At 36.1% G+C, this 22,012-nt stretch overlaps 1 long non-coding RNA gene across 1 annotated transcript; it reads left to right on the forward strand.

Annotated features, from left to right (window-relative positions):
- The first annotated feature begins 15,265 nt into the window (after positions 1-15,265).
- On the forward strand, positions 15,266-17,032 carry LOC135151195 (uncharacterized). The gene is made up of 3 exons (XR_010289787.1): positions 15,266-15,584; positions 15,677-15,718; positions 16,753-17,032. It is a non-coding gene; the product is annotated as an uncharacterized LOC135151195 (long non-coding RNA).
- The last annotated feature ends 4,980 nt before the right edge of the window (positions 17,033-22,012 follow it).

Here is a 22,012-nt window from a genome sequence, read left to right on the forward strand (position 1 = left end):
ACGTAATTGTAGTCGACAAATTTATTTTTCAAACGTCGATGCATATGGTACATGTATTGGACATATATATAATTTTCAAACGTTGATGTATTCGACAAATTTGTTTATTTTCAAACGTTGATGCATGTAGTATATGTATTCGACAAATATATAATTTTCAAACGTTGATGTATTCGACAAATTTGTTTATTTTCAAACGTCGATGCATACATTCGTAGGCTGGCTAAAAGGCCTTTCCCTCTTGAAACTCAGCTCGTAATTGTAATTGTGATTATGTAATACTTAAATACATAATGTTTAATGCATCATTATTTGTGACGTCGTCAGTTATTTGTGTAATGTGTAGTATTGTCGTCATAATCTTTCGATAATGATCAACCGTAGTAGGATGGGTGATCAACCCTCCTTGTTCGTTAAATATGTTTCTAGTTTGTACTTATGCAATTTCATGTTACAATAAATATCATGATGAAGATGTCAACTTTAAGCAGTTAAACATGAAGACAATTTGCAACAACTTGCATAACATATTTCAACACATATATCCAATCAAGTAGAGCAGCAAACCATGTAAGAAACAAGCACATGTGTCATTATGATTAGATCACGAATCATTCTAGCAAACATTTATCGGAAGCATAAAATATCATTTAAATGGCATAAGCCCAAGCAAAGATCGTTATCAATTTATCATCATATTGCTAAAGGCTAAAGGAGTAACGAGGATAAGCTCACTTACATGTGATAAAGTTTTTAAATGCGACGCATTCCAGCCACTAGGGACTTGTGTTCCATTCACATGTATCATTATGTTGTGATAAAGCTTCAAATGTAGTGCATCCTTCCCATAAAGTGGCAAAATATCCAACAGCGATGTCGATCATGTCTTGGATACGCTATATTGTCCCCTTGTGGCAATTTTAGGACAAGCCATCATGTCCTGTTGAGATAGAAGACCTGGACTGAAATTAGCCACAAAATTAGCAAAACTTGTGAGTCAATCGTTGTTTGTGGCTCATAGACGATGTCTTATGTACTCAATTTGTCGGACCATCTAGTTATCCGTCTTGTTAATTTTGGTTTTCTATAAACCATCTTCAAGGGGTTGTTTGTCTTGGTGTCAGCTGACGATGTAGTGGTCTGGAGGAGATGTCAAGTACGTCTTTTGATTTTGGATTTCCGTGTTGCTCTATACATTGTGAAAGTTGTAATCTCTTTATCTGAATGATGAATATGAATTTAGTTAGATCCACTTGACGCATCTATAAATGTCCAGAGTTCATATACAACCGTTGCGTAGATCATCATGTCAACAGTTCATGTCTGGTTTTCACGTCGATCATCATGTCATGACGTCATGTCCAGTTGTCACGTTGTTATTTTTTTACACTGACACCATGTCTTCTACCACTTCAGATACTCGACTTTACATACCTTGCCCTCTTTAAACTTCTTGTCCGCTTCCCCGTTGATTATCTTAATTTTGTTTGATTTTCAGTGTAAGTGGTTTGAGTTTTCATCATTTAACCTATGTATTTTCATGTTGAAGCTACTACCATTGTGTTGTCACGTTCTTAAGCGAAGGTGTCCATTCTTTCTGTTTAACCTCTCTCCTTGATGTCATGTCATGTCCAATATCGACCTTCATGTCCCCTGTCATCAAGCTAACATTGATCAAATTTTTTGAACTTGTCGTAACATTTATTCCCTTATTGACTCTTTCTTCTATGTTTATACTTCCTGGACATGTCACGTCTTTTCCCCTCACGTCACGTCGAACCTGTTGATCGTGTCATGTCTAGACAGGTAGAAATTTTGGACATAACATCAGCCCCACGTGTTTTAACTCTTGTCGTCATGTTGTTGGTTTCTTCTTATTTGGAGGTTGTAGTTAACTCAAGTTGGAGTTGTTGGATACTTCCAAAATTGTCACGAACTTATACTTAAACATCATATTGATTTTCATGTCAATGTATAAATCTGTCAGTAAGCTGATGAAGTTAAACACCATCCCTAGATGTACATCATGTCGATATATGGACATGTCGTCAAAATGTATATGTCTTTGTGTATAATTGACGTGTTTCCTTAGAGTATCTTCAAGCCTATACTCACGAAGATAACAGCCTTTCGACTTGTGTGGCATGTACTTCCTACCAGAATGGTGGTAATTTACATAATTTTCATGTCCGTCTTCTTCGAATCATATTTTTGTTTCGCATGTCGTTCATTGTCGTCGTTCTCTTTTTGTATTCACATTTTTTTGCAACTTAATATTCTCAAGGTTGATAATATGAATGTCCACCCCGTGGTTTTGTTTTTCGTCTCGTAGATGTCATCCATGCCCAGTTGTTCATGTCGCGTTACGTGTGGTTTACTAGTTCCCGGCAGACATGATGAGATGAGTGTAACTTGTTCTCAGTCCCTTTCTCCTTCTCCTGTCGTCGGCTCCTCCTCGTTAATCAAAGGTTCCTCGTTTTCACCATTCTCCTCAAGCGTCGTGCTACACTCAATAGGGTGCGTTTTCTCATTGTGGTCGACTTAGATCGGGTTGTTGTCCTCTTCTTTCGTAGTGTTGCATTTTCAGACCTCAGAGTCTCCATCTTCGCTTGAATCTTTTTCATGATCTTCAGTAACTCACTGTTCATGTTAGCTTTCTGCGGCTGCTGTGAAGATTCCGGTCGTGAATTATCGGTCATCATTGTAGGATCAATTCGATGCTTAGCAAACTTCCCACAGACGGCGCCAATTGTTTTAACCAATTTTTGTAGGGTGAATGCTAAGTGAATTGATCAGTAAAATAAGCGAAAAATAAAAGAACACAATATTGGTGACGCGGAAAAACCCCAAAGTAGGGTAAAAACCGCGGGTGGGATTGGTTACCCAGCCAAAAGAACTCCACTATTACGTAGTAGTACAAATGAATAAGAATACAAGTTGTTTGTGATATCTAGATAGGAAGCTACGTAAATTTACTCCACTGGACTACCTTTTTTCCTAACCCAGATAAGTGTACAGTAGTTTGGCATGTGTGTCGTTGTCCTTCTCCTGTAGCTCTTTGCTTGTATATATAATAGCTATCACTAGAGTCCTACTTTTCACTAATTCCTATTTGTGATCTACCTTATCTCCACGTACATGCAACCTCCTTTGACTGAATATATCTTCTGTTTAATTTCCAAATGCTCCTCCTAAATAGCCGGGTTGTTTTGAACTTTTCTCCGTGATTTTCCAATAATTATATTTCCGCTGAAAAATAAATATAATTCCCCTAATATTTTTTTATGTCGTTAGATCATCCACAGCTTAGCCAAATCAGTTAACCTCCATGATTTAGGACACCTTCTAACGCATCCGTAAAATCCGGGTATAACAGTAAAGAATATAACTTCCGTAAAATATGAATTTCAATATTCTAAAATTATATTTATTGTTTTATGATTTAAAGACAAAATCTCATCCTAATAAATGTAGCAATAAATGTAATTTATTGTATATTAGCAGGAAGATTTACTTAATAATATGTATATGCGCTTTTAAATCTGTTTTAAAAAATTTAAGTACTATAACCTAATATTTTTGTTGTAATATCTCAATAAATAAAATACTATTGACTTGATTTTTGGTATATAACTACGACGAGTACTTAATTTACGATCCGTACGGTTGGATCGCCTAAAAAACAAATTTATTTTTTTGTAAAAAAATAACCCTACGTCTATATTTATGAATAACATAATATTTTCGTTATAATATCTCAAAAAATAAAATCCTATTAACTTGATTTTTGGTATATAACTACGATGAGTACTTAATTTACGATCCGTACAGTTGGATCACCTAAAAAGCAAATTGATATTTCGGAAGTATAAAACCTAGGATAACTTCTAATAAAATCCAAACCCTAAACCACATTCACTGCAATGCATAATTCGTAATAGAATATCATCTTTATAATTTTTTCTATATTTTCTTCTTTTGCTATCATGATTAGTACCTTAAATTAGACCATAGCAAAAATATTCTAAATTTTTTCTTTTGTTTGAATAATTAATTTGAAATTAGTTAGTTGGTATTTATATTTTGTTATGGAAATAAAATAAATTTAAAAATCAAATATTAAGTGATGAATAATTTTTTATTAATTTATTAACTAACTAAAGCTAGTTTCAATGTTTCAATTTTTTTTTTAATAGTTTACTTAGCTGAATAATTTTTTTTGTTTTTCTCACAGGTCAAAACCGACCGCAAGGGTTTTAAATTGGTCGGAAATGACAGAACGAAATGGTCGGTTTTCTGCACTTGAGTATGTGGTCGGAAATAAGTTAAATTTGGTCAGTTTTCTTTGTTAAAATTATGAGTTTGGTCGGAAATGTGTTGCATCTGGTCGGTTTTCTGTGTTAAAATTATGAGTTTGGTCAGAAATATCTTGAATGTGGTCGGTTTTCTGGATGTACAATGTTTTTCGTTTTTTTTTAATAGTTTACTTAGTCGAATAGAATTTATTGTTTTTCTAAGAAGTCAAAACCGACCGCCCGGGTTTTAATTCGTCATTTCCGACCGTCGTTGGTCGGAAATAAGCAGGGCTCCATCGCGTCCCCACTCAGCCAATCACAAGCCGACAACAAGTTAAAAGCTGACCAATTATTTTAAACCAGTGTAGGCGGTCAAAAATGATCATAGGCGGTCGGAAATATGGCGGTCGGTTTTAGCGACGTGGCGTCCATGTCAGCTGAAGAACGTTGGTGATCGGGACCCACACCCCTTATAACCGACCGATTTTGTGCGGTCGGTAATGGCGGTCGTAAATGACGCTATTTTTTACGACCGATCGTGTTTGGTCGGTAAGTCGGTCGGAAATACCCGCTTTTTTCCGACCACTTTGGTTGGTCGGAAATTTTGGTCGGAAATGCCTGCTTTTCTAGTAGTGAGCGGTAAAAATTGAGTTGTATCATTATGTAAAATATAGAAAAATATAATGATAATTTAAAAGATAAAATATATTATACTACACCCCTAGATAGTTAAGATCTTTTGATTTTACTTTTTTCAAGAAAATATAAAATTTATTTTTAAGTAAATTTAAAATTTTAGAAATTTTTTTCTTACATATACATTTACCAATAAAATTTATTAAATCAGCATATATACTTATCATAAATACTTTTAAAAAATTAACAATTAAACATCATTTAATAATTGGTCAATTCATAAAAATGGGAAATTCACCATTTTACAAATTCAGAGCGGACAAAAATGTACCAGTTTACCTTTACTTACCAATTTAAAAAGAGAGTTAATTACAGTTTATAATCCCTAATTTTGATCCAAACACACGTGAATAATTAATTTTTTTTGTGATTATTTATAATATAAACTTTACAATTTCTTATATTTTTTAACCCCAACATGGCTTTGTGTTAAAAAATTATCGCTAATATTATCAATTTGTGATTTTTATAATCATGTTTGTCTTACCTTATATATTTTTTGTAAATAAGTTTATTATTTCTGAATATATAATAATTTATATTCTTCAAAACGTTCACTCGGACACACTCCCGATAAACATTAACTTAAATATATGGAAAGTATTTAAGTGGGGTGTGTTTGGGCAGACTTTGAAAATATGCACCTTCTCATATTTTTCTTTAAAAAAAATGAATTAAAGACAAAGAAGGCTATAAAAATACAAATGGATGACGTCAACAACAATTTGTAACGGAAAAGTGGTGGAGTGTTACTTCTGGATACTAGGGGTGTACTTTGAGCCCCAATATTTGATAGCCAGAAAATTTCTAACTAAAGTCATCATGCTTGCATCCGTTGTTGATGATATTTATGATTTGTATGGTACCTTGGATGAACTTTTACTCTTCACTGATGCAGTTGAAAGGTAAATTGTGGCGAATACGGAATTTTCCCCCCAGTGAGTTGAGTAACTAATTAAATACTTCTTACCAAATCTACTGATAAAAACTTTACAGCCTTCTTTGTGATCTCGCGTACGTGTAGGCTAGTGCTAAAAAATTCAAGAGAGTTAAAAAAAAACACCTAGAAATTTGATTGTAATTAGTATATTTAGTTTTGCAAGAAATGCTGAAATTGTTTGATCATAAAAGTAGCATATTCAACTCCTGGAAGTATAATAAAATAACACAATTTTTTCATGAAAGTGTGCTATCAAGCTCTCCTTGATACTTACACTGAAATGGAGAAAATTCTGGAAAATGAAAGTGGAAGACCCTTATATCGTGTTCACGAAGGGAAGAATTCAGTAAGTCCATAATAAGTCATTAGGGGAGGCCAACATAGTTTCAAAACCTGGTACAAATCTTCTAGCAATGACTAGCTAATTTTTTTGCCGCTCGGACTTCAATATATTTCCTGCCATAGGGTTATAAATGTTGATTTTGATTCTGTTAGTATTTTGTTTTCGTAATTAGTCAGTGGACAAGAAATTTTACTTTCAGTTCTAGACTCTCACCTTCTGGTATAGTAGTGGAAAATTCTTAACCTGTTTTAGGTGTTAATATTCTCCAATTATCGACACTTGTAAAATATTTACTGGATAGTTGTATTGCATGATGCATTAGCTGAAAATGCTAATAATATGTAGCTCAGTGACATCATTTATTATGTGTATGTGCAATTCACATGTTCATGGATATTAAAATATATTCTACTTTGGCATACAGGAGCTGGAAGAAAAAAAACAATGGGAAAATTTCTGAGTTGGAGTTCATATCCCATGTGTACCGCCTTGACGATCCAAAAACTGTGAAATTAAAGGTATATGAATACTATGCTTATTAAATTGATATAGCTTGAGTTACTTTTTCGCTGCATAAATTATGTTATAAGTAAATGCACTTTTAATTATAAAATAAAATCTTACATTTAAGTAGATGTCTAAGTTATTGGATCTGATCTTAAATATGTAGATTAATTTGTCTATCACAGATTAATTTGTCTATCACAAATGCAGCTCTTTTAGTTATTTACTGGATTAACTTTTATTTTTTCAAATATTACATATTTTCAGGAAGATATTGAAAAGGCATTGGCTTCACAACCTACAGAACCAGAGGATGAGGAGATGGCAGATCCTCCACCATCACCAAATACTCTCAAAATGAATCAGCGAAGGAAGGCATTGAGTTTAATAATACAAGTGAGGCCTCCGAAAAAGGGAAAAGCTATCCTTTTCCCTCGAAATTCGGTGACAGAGGTTCTTGGAGCCTATGAGGCAGCCAAGTTTGCCAGCACCCAGCCCAAACAGAATTCTACTCCACAATTGTCTAATGATTCAGTGGATCTCGTCGTGAGGGTTTCAGCAGAGGTTCATCGAATGGTTCGTTCTTTAGAGATGAGCGAGGTCCCACGTAGCTTTTTAAATGAGCAGATGCATCGCCTAGCTGATGAGGCCTTTCCAGATCATGATGATCCGATGCAGCAAGAATTGTGGAGTCAGTATATGCGCTTGGCAACAGCTTTTGTTGTGGATGCCCTCAAAATGAATGATAAGGTCATTTTAGAGGTAATATTTTTTTCGCCCTCTGTCTCTCTTACCCTCTTTTTTATTCCAGTATCATCTGCTACCAATTTTTATTCCAGTCTACTAGATGCTGATTGTTTGTTGCGCCACTTGGAGAGCCCTTTTACTAAATTAGAAACAAGAATATAGTTTTTCAGTCGTAGAAAATCAATACATAAATAGATTGTGTAATCTGCTTTAATTTAAAAACTTTGTCTTCACTGTGCTGTTAGATTGTTGTAATTTCTCTATTTATATTTGAGTGATTTGAATGCCAAATCTTGCTTTCTTAGAATACTACTCTAGTGGTCTTTGCTGTTATTCTGCGGTTGCCAAGAGCAATGAGTACTATTTGTAAGAAGAGACTTAGCAGGACCATGCCACGAATCTCGAATTTGTTCAGTACTGAGTCCAGTTTTCCGGAGATCATTGCATTTATGTCCTTTGATTTTTGTGTCCTCTGTGATAATAATGGAAATAACAGATGAGCTAAACTTTTTAAAACTGAAAAAATAGACTCTTGTGCTGCAGCCAGCATAGTAAGCTTGAGGCAGATGTTGTTAAGGCTGTTTCTTGTATGTGATTCTTTCATAAACATCACAATCTTAGTCGAGTTATATGTTCAGTACTGAGTCCAGTTGAATTTGTTCAGTACTGAGTCCATTTGAATTTGTTCAGTACTGAGTCCAGTTATATGTTCTGTCATTTTAGTCTGTTTAAAGAAACTGCAAGACCATACGAAATAAGAGTTAATATATTCAAATGTTAACAAGTGATCAACTATTTACGAAGACTTTGATAAGCTTCTGTTATAAAGTAAGAACTGAAAATCATGAAAAAATTACAAGGATTAGTTTCCAATTTAGATCCTTTTTGGCGTAAACTTGTTGTTTCTTGTATGTGATTCTTTGATAAACATCACAATCTGATTCTGAATGGATCTATGACTTTTGGTACGCACAGAATAAGCATTTATGTATCTATATCCATTTGCCTGGTACCACAAAAATTTGAGGTTACGTGTTGCTTATTGGATTCTTCTACGTGCTGTCTACGTGCTGTACACATGCAAATCTGTTATTTTCTTTTCTGCATTCTTATTTTTTTCATAATTTATAAAATTGCAGGGTACTAATATTGAAAAAGCTTCAATGGATCGCGACTTCTCAGGAAATCATGATGATGAAGACGTAGATGAAGAAGCAGATCAATTCCCCTTGTAATTGATACAAGGTTTATGAGGGACTATGTTATGGTATTTTAGTGTGCGATGAGTATATATGGTATGTAGTGTGAGCTAAATAAATAATAGTAATTCTAGGAAGAAAGCTGTTGAGATTTTGTTGATTGTGTCCAGCTCAAATATCACTGTGATTGATACATTCCTTTTGTATCACAGGATATAAAGCCAGGATGAGTTGTAATAATAGGGGTATTGATATGAATAAAGATATTTTACTCTGATTTCTCATCTTCTCTTCTAATGTCTCATCTTCTTCTTCTCTGCTGCTAAACGGATCGCTTCATTGGTATCAGAGCCAGTCGATTCATCCATCGCTTCCCATACTACTAAAATCTGGCGCCTCAAACCAGGAAATCAGCCGTCATGGAAGATCAACTTAAAGCTTTGGAGAGAAAATTGGAACAACAGACCATCGACAACAATAAGAAATTTGCAGACCTGATTAATATGCTCAAGGAGATGAAGAATTCTAATGGAGGTTCTGCTGTTCACGATGCTTCAGCAGTCCACAATAACACTGGTAACGTTCAAAAAACTCTCAATTTTAATCCAAAGGTCGATTTTCCAAAGTTTGATGGAAGTAATCCAAGAGTATGGATAAAGAAGTGTTGCAAGTATTTTAGTCTCTGCAAAATACCTGAAGAACAAAAGGTTGATTTAGCTTCTCTTAACATGGTGGATAAAGCCGAGGTTTGGGTTTCTAGTTACCTTTCTGTGCGGAAGCATGTTGAATGGAGTGATTTTGTGATTGATCTTACTGCAAGGTTTAGAGATGAATTTGGTGGTAATGTCGTTGAACAATTCAATAAATTACAGCAAAACGATTCTCTGGAAAATTACATAGATGAGTTTGAGAATATCAGAGCAATTTTGATGCAAAACAATGCTATGTTACCAGACTCATATATCTTGGATAGCTTTGTGGCTGGATTGAAGCCTGCTGTGAAACCTTTTGTAAGGGCCTTCAAGCCAAAAAATATATCTGCAGCGGTCGAATATGCAAGGTTACAAGAAGAAGCCCTTAGTTGTGGTAGCTACAAGCCTAATAAAACTCCATATACTGCTCAAAAGGGTATACCATCTCCAACTCCAGCCCTGTATAACACAAAGCCACTGTTGCTGCCAACACCTGCCTCTAGTCTAAAGCTACCCGGACCTGCGAAAAATACCCAAACAGCAAATAAGACCCTTAAACACATTCCGGCAGATGTGAGGGCTGATAAAATAGCTAAAGGGCTGTGTTATTTCTGTGACCAACCTTATTCCAGAGAGCATAAGTGTAAGTTCCGCGAAACACAGTTATTTACGGTAGAAATTGAAGGTACTGACCAAGAATCTGAGAACATATTTGAGGTAGATTCGGAAGATGACTCAAGCATCATAAAGGAGCCATGTATTTCTGTTAATGCCTTGTCTGGTAATCAGTCATTCCACACTATGAGAGTAAAGGGAGTAAAAGAAGGTCACGCGGTACATATTCTTATTGATTCAGGAAGCACTCATGATTTTCTGGATATATCGCTTGCTAAGAAGCTGGGATGTAAAATTGAAGAGATTCCTGTTAAAGTCAATACTAGTCCCAAGTAACCCCAAAGTCTAAGTTACAGCTACCAATTTTCTGGTTTCTAGTTATGTAGTCCAGCAGTATAGTAAAGGCAACTGCTAGTTTCTGGTTGGATAGTTTCTGGTTGAATTAGTATATGATTATACAATTCAACGGCTTAGATTATGTCTGGTATATTATATTGTAAGGTGTAGATGGTTTGCTGGCACCTATAAATATCCTTTGTATCTGAGTTTATTAATATAACAAGTAACAGTTTGTTTCTTAAGTCTAGAGAGAAAAGATCAGTTCATACTTGTTAGTGTAACTAGTGTGTTCTTTTTCTAAAGAGAGAAGAGTGAATACAAAGAGTGTTTTTCAACAATTGGCATCAGAGCAAAGGTTGTATTATCAATAATCAGAAGACAAGATGGGTGATCTTCAAGTGGTGGGAGGAATCAAGAAGCTTAACAATCAGAACTACAATACATGGTCCACCTGTATTGAATCTTACTTGCAAGGTCAGGACTTGTGGGAGGTTGTTGGAGGGACTGAAGTATCTCAGCCAATAACTGAGGATGCTGTCCGCAAGTGGAAGATTAAAGCAGGCAAAGCAATGTTTGCTTTGAAGACCACCATTGAGGAAGAAATGTTAGATCATATTCGGGATGTAAAAACACCGAAGGAAGCCTGGGACACTTTCACAACACTCTTTTCAAAGAAGAATGATACTAAGTTACAAATTCTGGAAAATGAATTGCTCTCAATGGCGCAAAGGGAAATGACGATTGCTCAATACTTCCACAAGGTGAAGTCCATATGCCGTGAAATTTCAGATTTGGATTCAACGGCTGCTATTGGAGAAGCCAGGATAAAGAGAATAATTATCCATGGCTTAAAACCTGAATACAGGAGTTTTGTGAGTGCTGTGCAAGGTTGGCCGACACAGCCATCTCTTGTTGAGTACGAAAATTTGCTAGCAGGCCAAGAGGCCATGACAAAGCAAATGGAGGGAGTCTCGCTGAAAGGTGAAGAAGAAGCACTCTACACCAAGCACAGCAGCAGAGGCGGTACAAAACAGCAGAGCAGGGGCGGATTCAAGAAATTTGGTGGCATGTCAAAAAGTCATCAGGGAGAGAGAGGTTTCCGTTCAGGTGGAACTTTCGCAAATCGAGATAATACCAAGAGATTTGATGGAAAGTGTTATAATTGTGGAAAGAAGGGCCATATGGAGAAAGATTGTTGGTCAAAGAAGAAGTCTTTAGAGAGTAATATTGCTACATCCAGCACTAATGAAGAAGATAGTTGGGATGCAGAAGCATTATTAGCTAATGCTGAAGATTTATCAGCTTTCCAAATGACAACAAAAGAGAAGATCGATTATAAGAATGATTGGATTGTTGACTCCGGATGTTCAAATCACATGACGGGTGATAAACATAAGATGCAAAACTTGTCTGAGTATATGGGAAATCGGGTGGTGGTAACGGCCGACAACTCGAAATTACCAATAGCTCATATTGGAAAAGCTGCTGTTATGCCTCGGTATAATCAGAATGAAGTGTCACTTCAGAATGTTTATCATGTTCCAGGAATGAAGAAGAATCTATTATCCGTGGCTCAAATAACTTCATCTGGTCACTATGTTGTCTTTGGTCCAAACGATGTGAAGGTATTTCAAGACCTTAATATATCTGAAAAGCCAACGATGCAGGGGCAGAAGTTGGAATCAGTTTATGTAATGTCTGCAGAATCTGCATATGTAGACAAAACACGAAGAAATGACACGGCAGAGTTGTGGCATATGCGGTTGGGTCACGTTAGCTATTCCAAGCTAAATTTGATGATGAAGAAAGCGATGCTTAAAGGACTTCCTCAAATTGAAGTACGAACAGATACCGTATGTGCCGGATGTCAGTACGGTAAAGCACATCAATTGCCATATGAAGACTCAAAGTTTAAAGCAAAGGAGCCACTGGAGTTGGTGCACTCTGATGTATTTGGGCCTGTTAAACAGCCATCGATCGGCGGAATGCGATATATGGTTACATTTATTGATGATTTTTCAAGATATGTATGGGTCTTTCTTATGAAGGAAAAATCTGAAACATTTCTGAAATTCAAGGAGTTTAAAGACTTAATCGAAGGGGAGTCAACTCACAAAATCAAGTGCTTACGTACAGACAATGGAGGAGAGTATAGCTCGAAGGAATTTAGTCAATATCTACGAGCTAATAAAATCCGTCATCAATTTACATGTGCAAACACACCCCAGCAAAACGGTGTTGCAGAGAGGAAAAATCGACATCTTGCTGAAATATGTCGGAGTATGTTACATGCTAATAACGTGCCTGGAAAATATTGGGCTGAAGCTATAACTACGGCATCTCATGTCATTAACAAGCTTCCTCAACCAAGGCTGGATTTCGTCACGCCCTTTGAAAAATTATGGGGAAAGAAACCTGCTGTAAGTTATCTTCGGGTGTTTGGTTGTGTTTGTTATGTATTTGTTCCTGATCATTTACGTAGCAAGATTGATAAGAAAGCAATCAGATGTATCTTTGTGGGATATGACAATCAACGGAAAGGATGGAAGTGTTGTGATCCAACAACCGGAAGATGTTACACATCACGTAATGTGGTTTTTGATGAAGCATCTTCGTGGTGGACTTCAGAGAAAGAAACAGCGCCTAACTCTGAAGAATTTGAGAAAAAGTTGGAACAAAAGATGAGTGAGCATATTGTTCAAATTTTGCCAAGTTCAGATGGAGATATACGTAATGATGATGAGCCAAACGTCACACAAAATCCTTGGCAATCTGGTATGTATCAACAACCAGATGAAAGCTATAATTCTGGTGAAGAATCAGCTCCATTACGAAGGTCAACAAGAACTCGGAGGGCAAATGTTAGATATGCTAATGCAGCAATAATCGAAGAAATAGAACCTGAGACGTTCGAAGAAGCATCACAAAAATCAGAATGGATAACAGCTATGAAAGATGAGATCAATTCCCTTCAAGAAAATCAAACTTGGGAATTAGTGTCAAAGCCACACGATGTGAAACCTATATCCTGCAAATGGGTTTACAAAATAAAGCGCCGTCCAGATGGGTCAGTTGAGAGACATAAGGCTCGACTAGTAGCTCGCGGCTTCTCTCAGCAGTACGGACTAGACTACGATGAAACGTTTAGTCCGGTGGCAAAACTCACAACTGTAAGAGTCTTGCTTGCATTGGCGGCTAACAAAAATTGGAAGTTGTGGCAAATGGATGTGAAGAATGCGTTTTTACATGGAGAGTTGGACCGAGTGATTTACATGAATCAACCAAGTGGTTTCGAAAGTGTAACTCATCCTAATTTTGTTTGCAAACTCAGAAAAGCGCTTTACGGATTAAAGCAGGCACCACGTGCGTGGTATGGGAAGATAGCTGAGTTTTTAAGCCTATGTGGTTATGTGATGGCACAATCAGATTCTAGTTTATTTGTTAAAATAAGAGAAGGGAAGTTGGCAGTGGTGTTGGTATACGTAGATGATTTAATCATTACAGGAGATGACATCGAAGAAATTTTTCAGACAAAGAAAAATTTATCAGTCCGTTTTCAGATGAAGGAACTAGGAGAGCTCAAGCACTTCTTGGGATTAGAGGTTGATCATACTGAAAATGGGTTGTTTCTTTGTCAACAAAAGTATACTACAGACTTACTAAAAAGGTTTGGTATGCTTGAATGTAAGCCGGTATCAACACCCATGGAGCCAAATGCGAAATTTTGTGCTCATGAAGGAAAAGATTTGCAGGATTCATCAATGTATCGACAAATAGTAGGTAGTCTGATCTACTTGACTATAACCCGACCTGATATATCATATTCAGTTGGTGTGATAAGTCGATACATGCAAAATCCAAAGAAGTCTCACTTAGAAGCTGTTCGAAGAGTACTCAGATATATAAAAGGTACTGTAAGTTATGGTCTGATGTACAAAAAGGGTGAAGATTGCAGTGTACTTGGATATTGTGATGCTGACTACGCTGGAGATCATGATACTCGTAGGTCAACTACAGGGTATATGTTTATGCTTGGATCCGGGGCAGTTTCTTGGTGTAGTAAGAGACAACCAACAGTGTCTCTGTCAACAACAGAAGCCGAATATCGGGCAGCTGCAATGGCAGCTCAAGAGAGCACATGGCTGATCCAACTAATGCAGGATTTGCATCAGCCAGTAGACGCGGAAATTCCACTCCTTTGTGATAATCAATCAGCAATTCGTTTGGCTGAAAATCCGGTGTTTCATGCCAGGACAAAACATGTTGAAGTACATTATCATTTTCTTCGGGAAAAAGTCTTGCAAGGGGAGATTGCAATGAGACATCACTACGCCATATATGATCTATCGCAATGGTATGAACGCGAGTGTTGCAAAATTATGTTGCAATAGAGACACTGATCCATACCTACCGCAACGATAACCATTCATGTCAATTATATGTTGCAATAGCAAACATTATGTGTTGCAGCTTGTAATATACTTGTAAAAGTGTTAGCTTAAAGTATTATAATATTATTTTAACATTAAATAATAATTTAAATTATTTTAACAATATTTTAAAGTGATATGCAAATTAAATAAATAAGATACGCGATGATATGCAAATTTTATTCATAATAATTAAAAAAATTAAAATAGGAATTTTAAAAGTAATTAATTTTTTTAAAAGCAATGAAAAGTAAAAATAATTAAATTCCCCTTGTTTTGATATCAGAACTGATATATAAGTTTCAAAAATAAAAATATAGATATACGAATTATAAGTAGTAATAAATACATATAATGAATTTTGTTCCTAAAATAATTACATGAATTTTATTTGTTAAAATAATAAAGTATAGGTGCAGACGTGCAGTACATTATTTGACTTTATTGAACTGGGCAAATATTGAGCTCAAAGCGGGTAAAAATTAGGCTGACAGCCGCCCAAATTTTCAGCCAAGTTTGAAATTTTCACACATACACTATACACGCTCGAGTCTCCTTGAATACCCTCAACACTCACTACACTCTCTCCCTCGCTCAACTCTCTCTCCCTTCTCTACTCTCTCTCTTGTTAATCTCTCTAAAGCTAATCTCTCTCTGGCCACCATTTTCACTCAATCTCGTCATCACTTTTAATTAACATGGATTTGCATTTATAGTTGGAGCACAGTTGATTTGTGGGTCGAGGTTCCAATTCTTCAATTAGGGTTTTGGCTTTTCAATCAGGGTTTTGGTTCTTCATTAAACTTCAATTAGGGTTCAATTACTTACATATAATCTCTTAAACTTCATCTAATATCTCTTTCTTTTTGATTTCAGGTGTTCTTAGTTTGAGTTTGCACTCCAAGACTTTATTATAAGGTATTTTTGAATTTAGGGCTTCATGTTATGAGTTTATTTGCATTTAGTGTTCTTTGTTTTTATGTTTATTTGGTTTATTATCTTTATCTAGTTTATTTGCTTTGATTTTTTGTTTTTTTTTTCATTTGTTTTGTGAAATTGCAATACTCTGTTTTTGTGTTAATTTTTTTGTTGCTTAAAAGTGTTCAACAACAATATTCTTCTTAATTATAAAAGATCTATCACGAGGAAGAGGTCCCTGTTTTGTATAATATCTTGTATGTCTTTTCTTTTCTGTATATTATTAAGCTACCTTGGGGCATCCTTTTTCTAGACCAGATTTCGTGCGCAATCTTTAGTAAAGAGCAAATATTCCGATTCTTTTGCATTTATCTCAATGTCAGTGCTTTGCATATATGGATATATTTTACATGAAAATAGTGCTTTTGTTGTTGGCCTGCTTAATGTTCAGGACATGTAGTCAACTCAGTTTAGTGTGACAATAAGACTTTCTCATTTCATTATGATTCTCACATATTTTATGCTCGTCACAGTACAACTAGCTTGCTTGCTAGCTTGCTGATGGCCGGGGACTATAGATTTATTCATTGCCAATTGGTTATATTCGTTGTACCTGTTATGCCTCAATCATAATGGCATAATGGCAATAAAAGGAAAACGAATTATAAATATTTCACATAGCATGCTCTAGTTATCTACAACTACTGTTTTGGACTTCTGGTTTGGCATTTATAATAAGTTGGCATATGTCTTTGAATTCATATAGTTTGTAGCATGACCTAATTGGCACAAGTCATCCTCTGCCATGTCTTATATCTTTAGTTAGTAAGAATTAATATTTCCCATGTTTCAGCCACTATACAAATATTAATCATGGACGAAGTTCTTACCCTGTTTAGTATTAATTTCATTATCTGTTGCAACTTTATTGTGTTATCTGTGCACTGCCCAAATAAGTACACATAATTTGAGTTTAAAATAAAGCATGCTTTTTTACTGGAGCTCAGCTTAGTAGTTGCATTGTATTGTTGCAGGAGAAGCTTAAGCCGTTAATGGATCAACTTAACAAAGTCAAAGACTTGACTGTTCCAGAATTTGGAAATTTCCGAACTTGAGAAGTGCGAGCAAATGCAAGAATATGTTTATATATAATAGTGGAGTGTAGTGGGATGTTTGGTTGGATCCGTTTAATACTTTGATTTGGTTGGATTTGTTAGGTAGTTTTGTTTGGTTGGATTTGTTATAAACTTTGATTTGTATGAAAGAATAGTTTAATGTTTCAGTGGATATAGTGAAATATTGCAAAGTTGTTAATTTAGTCTGGCATTAGCACATATATGTTGTAGTAGCTAATATATATATGTTTCAATTTATAACAAAAAATGTTGCAAACATGGAACTGAAAAACAGGTGTCCAAACATAGGACCCACATGTGTGACCCACGTGTGGGTCCCACTTTTTTTGAAATCAGGAGGTCTAACGTAACATAATATATTTGTTGCTATAGGGTAGTCAGATGTTGCAATATCACGTCTATTGTAACATAAAAAGCCGTGTTGCAGTAGGTTACCCAAATGTTGCAATAGAAGCCTAGGGCAACATGAAAAAATGCAACTTAAATTTTATGTTGCAATAGCCCTTTTTCGGGCTATGGCAACATATTTTGGGGTTATGGCATCATTTTTTTGATGTTGTCGTAGGCCATATATGGCGTAGTGCATGTTGCGACACATGAACAAGTTGCAGATATGTTTACCAAAAGCTTAAGTCCAGGAAAGTATGAGAAGTTTCGCTGCCAACTGGGAGTTGTTCAGAGAATGGGGACTAACATTGAGGGAGAGTGTTAAAGTCAATACTAGTCCCAAGTAACCCCAAAGTCTAAGTTACAGCTACCAATTTTCTGGTTTCTAGTTATGTAGTCCAGCAGTATAGTAAAGGCAACTGCTAGTTTCTGGTTGGATAGTTTCTGGTTGAATTAGTATATGATTATACAATTCAACGGCTTAGATTATGTCTGGTATATTATATTGTAAGGTGTAGATGGTTTGCTGGCACCTATAAATATCCTTTGTATCTGAGTTTATTAATATAACAAGTAACAGTTTGTTTCTTAAGTCTAGAGAGAAAAGATCAGTTCATACTTGTTAGTGTAACTAGTGTGTTCTTTTTCTAAAGAGAGAAGAGTGAATACAAAGAGTGTTTTTCAACAATTCCTGCACAATCTATTACCATTGCAGATGGTAATCATATTAAATGCACATCTATGTGCAAGGGATTTACTTGGAAAATGCAAGAAACTTATTTCAGTACTGATGTGATGCTTATATCTCTCGGAAGTTGTGACATGGTTTTAGGTGTGCAGTGGCTTAGTAAGCTTGGACCTATCTGTTGGGATTTTAAACAATTGTTAATGCAGTTCAAGTTGGATGGAAAGGAAGTAAGGCTACGGGGAGTTCCATTACAGAAACTAAAAGTGATTGAAGGAGAACCTAGTTCTAAGATGTTGAATAATGCTGCTCACTTGTGTTTATTGCAACTCAAAGAGGTTACTCAGATTGGGGAAACCAGACAACTACATTCCAAGGATGGGAATCAAGAAACATCAAAGGAATTGGCAAGGCTCAAAAGTAAGTATCAGGTAATTTTCGAAGATCCTAAAGAACTGCCCCCGCATAGAGGTGTGTATGACCACGCTATACCTTTGGAACCAGGAGTAATGCCTGTCAATATTAGACCTTATAGGTATCCTTTGAAGCAAAGGGATATAATAGAGCAACTAATTCAGGAGATGCTTGACAGGGGAATTATTCAAGACAGCTCTAGCCCTTTTGCATCTCCGGTAGTTCTTGTGGGCAAGAAAGATGGTACATGGAGATTGTGTGTGGATTATAGAGAATTAAATAGCAAAACGGTGAAAAATAAATTTCCAATACCAGTAATTGATGAATTAATTGATGAATTAGCAGGTTCTTCAGTTTTCAGTAAGCTTGATTTGAGGGCTGGGTATCATCAGTTGAGAGTGCAACAACAAGATGTATACAAAACAGCGTTTAAGACTCATACGGGACACTATGAGTTCTTAGTGATGCCCTTTGGGCTCACTAATGCACCAGCATCTTTCCAAAATTGGATGAATAGTGTGTTTAAGCCTCTCCTCAGGAAGTGTGCTTTGATTTTTTTCGATGATATTTTAATATATAGCAAAAATCTAACGGAGCATTGGAAGCATTTGGAGTCTGTGTTTGAATTAATGAAGGAGCATTGTATGTATGCTAAAGGAAGCAAGTGAATCTTTGCCAGCAATAAGGTCGAATACTTGGGCCATTTTATTTCAGAAAGAGGAGTAGAAACGGATCCCTCGAAGATTGCAGCAGTCAATAGTTGGCCAGTCCCTTCAACAATCAAAGATTTAAGGAGTTTTTTGGGTTTAACCGGATATTATCGGAAGTTTGTTCGTCATTATGCTTCGATTAGCAAACCGTTGACAGAGTTATTGAAGAAGAATGCTTTTAAGTGGTCTGAAGCAGCTCAGAATGCTTTTGAAGCACTTAAATTAGCGCTAGTCTCTGCACCTGTTCTAGCTGTTCCCGATTTTTCGAAGACTTTTGTTGTTGAAACGGATGCGTCAAAGGGTGGTATAGGGGCTGTGTTGATGCAAAATAAGCATCCCTTGGCTTATATCAGCAGGTCCTTAGGTCCTAAATGGCAGAAACTTTCGGTGTACGAGAAAGAACTTCTAGCTTTGGTCTTTGCTGTTCAAAAATGGGAGCAATATTTGTTGGGTAGCCATTTTATAGTGAGAACTGATCAAGAAAGTTTAAAATGGTTGTTACAACAAAAGCTATCAACACCTTTTCAACAATTGTGGCTTTCAAAATTAATGGGTTTTGACTATGAAGTACACTACAAAAAGGGAGTTGATAATGTTGTGGCAGATGCGCTATCACGAGTACAAGGAGCTGAAATCTTATGCATGGCTATTTCCCTTACTGACTCAGACTTGTCAAGTTTAATTACAAGTAGTTATGAGCTAGATGCCCACTTGAAGGATATCATCCTAAAGCTCCAGAATAATGAGATTATTTCTCATTACCAGTGGCACCATGACTTGTTGAGGCGAAAAGGGAAAATTGTAGTGGGACCTGACGACAACCTCAAAGCCAAGATATTAAACTGGAATCATTCTTCAGTTGAAGGAGGACATTCTGGAAGTGAATTAACACTAAGAAGAGTTAAAGCAATATTTTACTGGAAGGGGTTATCTAAGTCCGTCAAACAATTTGTAAGACACTGCCAAGTTTGTCAAGTTTCGAAGTCGGAATCTATTGCAAGTCCAGGTTTGCTCCAACCCTTACCCATTCCAGAAGAAGTCTGGTCTGATATATCCATGGATTTTATAACTGGTCTTCCGAAATCTGGGGGCAAGGAGGTGATTTTTGTAGTTGTTGATAGATTAAGCAAGTACGCGCACTTTATGGCATTATCTCATCCATTCACAGCTGTAGATGTGGCACAATCTTACTTGGATAATGTGTTTAAGCTTCACGGATGGCCAAAGAGTATAGTCAGTGATCGGGATCCCATATTTCTCAGCAATTTCTGGAAAGGCTTATTTAGTATTCATGGTACAGAGTTCAAGCTTTCTTCATCCTACCACCCACAAACAGATGGACAATCTGAAGTAGTGAATAAATGTTTAGAGACTTATCTTCGGTGTATGTGTGGGGAGAAACCGAAGGACTGGAATGCTTGGTTACCAACTGCAGAGTGGTGGTACAATACCCATTTTCACACCTCTGCTGGAATGACTCCGTACGAGATAGTTTATAATCAAAGTCCTCCATTGCACCTTCCGTATTTACCTGGAGAATCTAGTAATGAGGCACTGGATAGGACTTTACAAAGGAAGGAAGAAATGATTAACAGGCTTAAGTATAATCTTGAGAGGGCTCAACACCGGATGAAGCAACAAGCTGATCTTCATCGGTCTGACAGGAATTTTAAAGTTGGTGACTTTGTCTGGTTAAAATTACAACCCTACCGTCAAACTAGTGTGCAACAAAGGATCAATAATAAGCTTTCTCCGAAGTTTTACGGTCCTTTCCAGGTGTTAGAAGTAATTGGAAAAGTTGCTTACAAATTAAAGTTGCCTTCCGATTCTCAGGTTCACAACGTTTTTCATGTGTCACAACTTAAGCCTGTCCTAGGAAATTTACCGGTGGCTGCAAATTTACCTAAATGGAGCAAGCAGCAGTACCCTATTTTGAAGCAACCGTTGGCTATTTTGGATACCAGGATGGTTAATGTGCATAATAAAGCTGAAGTCCAGTACTTGATTCAATGGTCTGATAGTGCTAGTTATGAGAATTCTTGGGAAAGAGCTGTTGTCTTTGTGTCTCAGTTTCCAGATTTCTGCAATGCAGCAGGACTTGGCTAGACTTGGGGCAAGTCTGCTAAAGAGGGAGGGTATGTTATGGTATTTTAGTGTGCGATGAGTATATATGGTATGTAGTGTGAGCTAAATAAATAATAGTAATTCTGGGAAGAAAGCTGTTGAGATTTTGTTGATTGTGTCCAGCTCAAATATCACTGTGATTGATACATTCCTTTTGTATCACAGGATATAAAGCCAGGATGAGTTGTAATAATAGGGGTATTGATATGAATAAAGATATTTTACTCTGATTTCTCATCTTCTCTTCTAATGTCTCATCTTCTTCTTCTCTGCTGCTAAACGGATCGCTTCAGACTAACTCATCTTTTGAGGCTAACTTTTTGAAACTCACTTGGACTTTTAAGACTAAAATGCTTAAGTAGATGTATGCATATAATGTTGTTAGCCTGACCTTGGTGATAGAATTTCTAACTGCTGTAGTAATTGATTTTGCAGCGTAAAACTTATTAATCAGTTATGGATGGTACCATTTATGAATGGTGTATGATGAAGTTTGTTTACACTGTCTATCTAATTTAAGTTTACATTAGATTGCAAAGTTCAGTATAGTTAGTTTGGGTGGTTGTGATTGGATTGGATTATTTTGATTTGGTTACAGGTGGGATAGTAGTATATATAGCTAGGTCATGGCGTTTTTTTTTGGTAATATTATTGATAATTTTGGCTGTTTTCGGTCGAATTAAACTTATTATATTTGAACAAAAACGGTCAAATTTATAATTTTGACTACCCAACATCAGTCGAATATATAAATTTGACTACCTAACATCAGTCAAATTTATAAATTTGACTGCACAACAATAGTCAAATTTATAAATTTGACTACAACTTTCTAGTC

The sequence above is a fragment of the Daucus carota genome, chromosome 3, assembly GCF_001625215.2.
Source record: "Daucus carota subsp. sativus chromosome 3, DH1 v3.0, whole genome shotgun sequence".
Lineage (NCBI taxonomy): Eukaryota > Viridiplantae > Streptophyta > Magnoliopsida > Apiales > Apiaceae > Daucus > Daucus carota.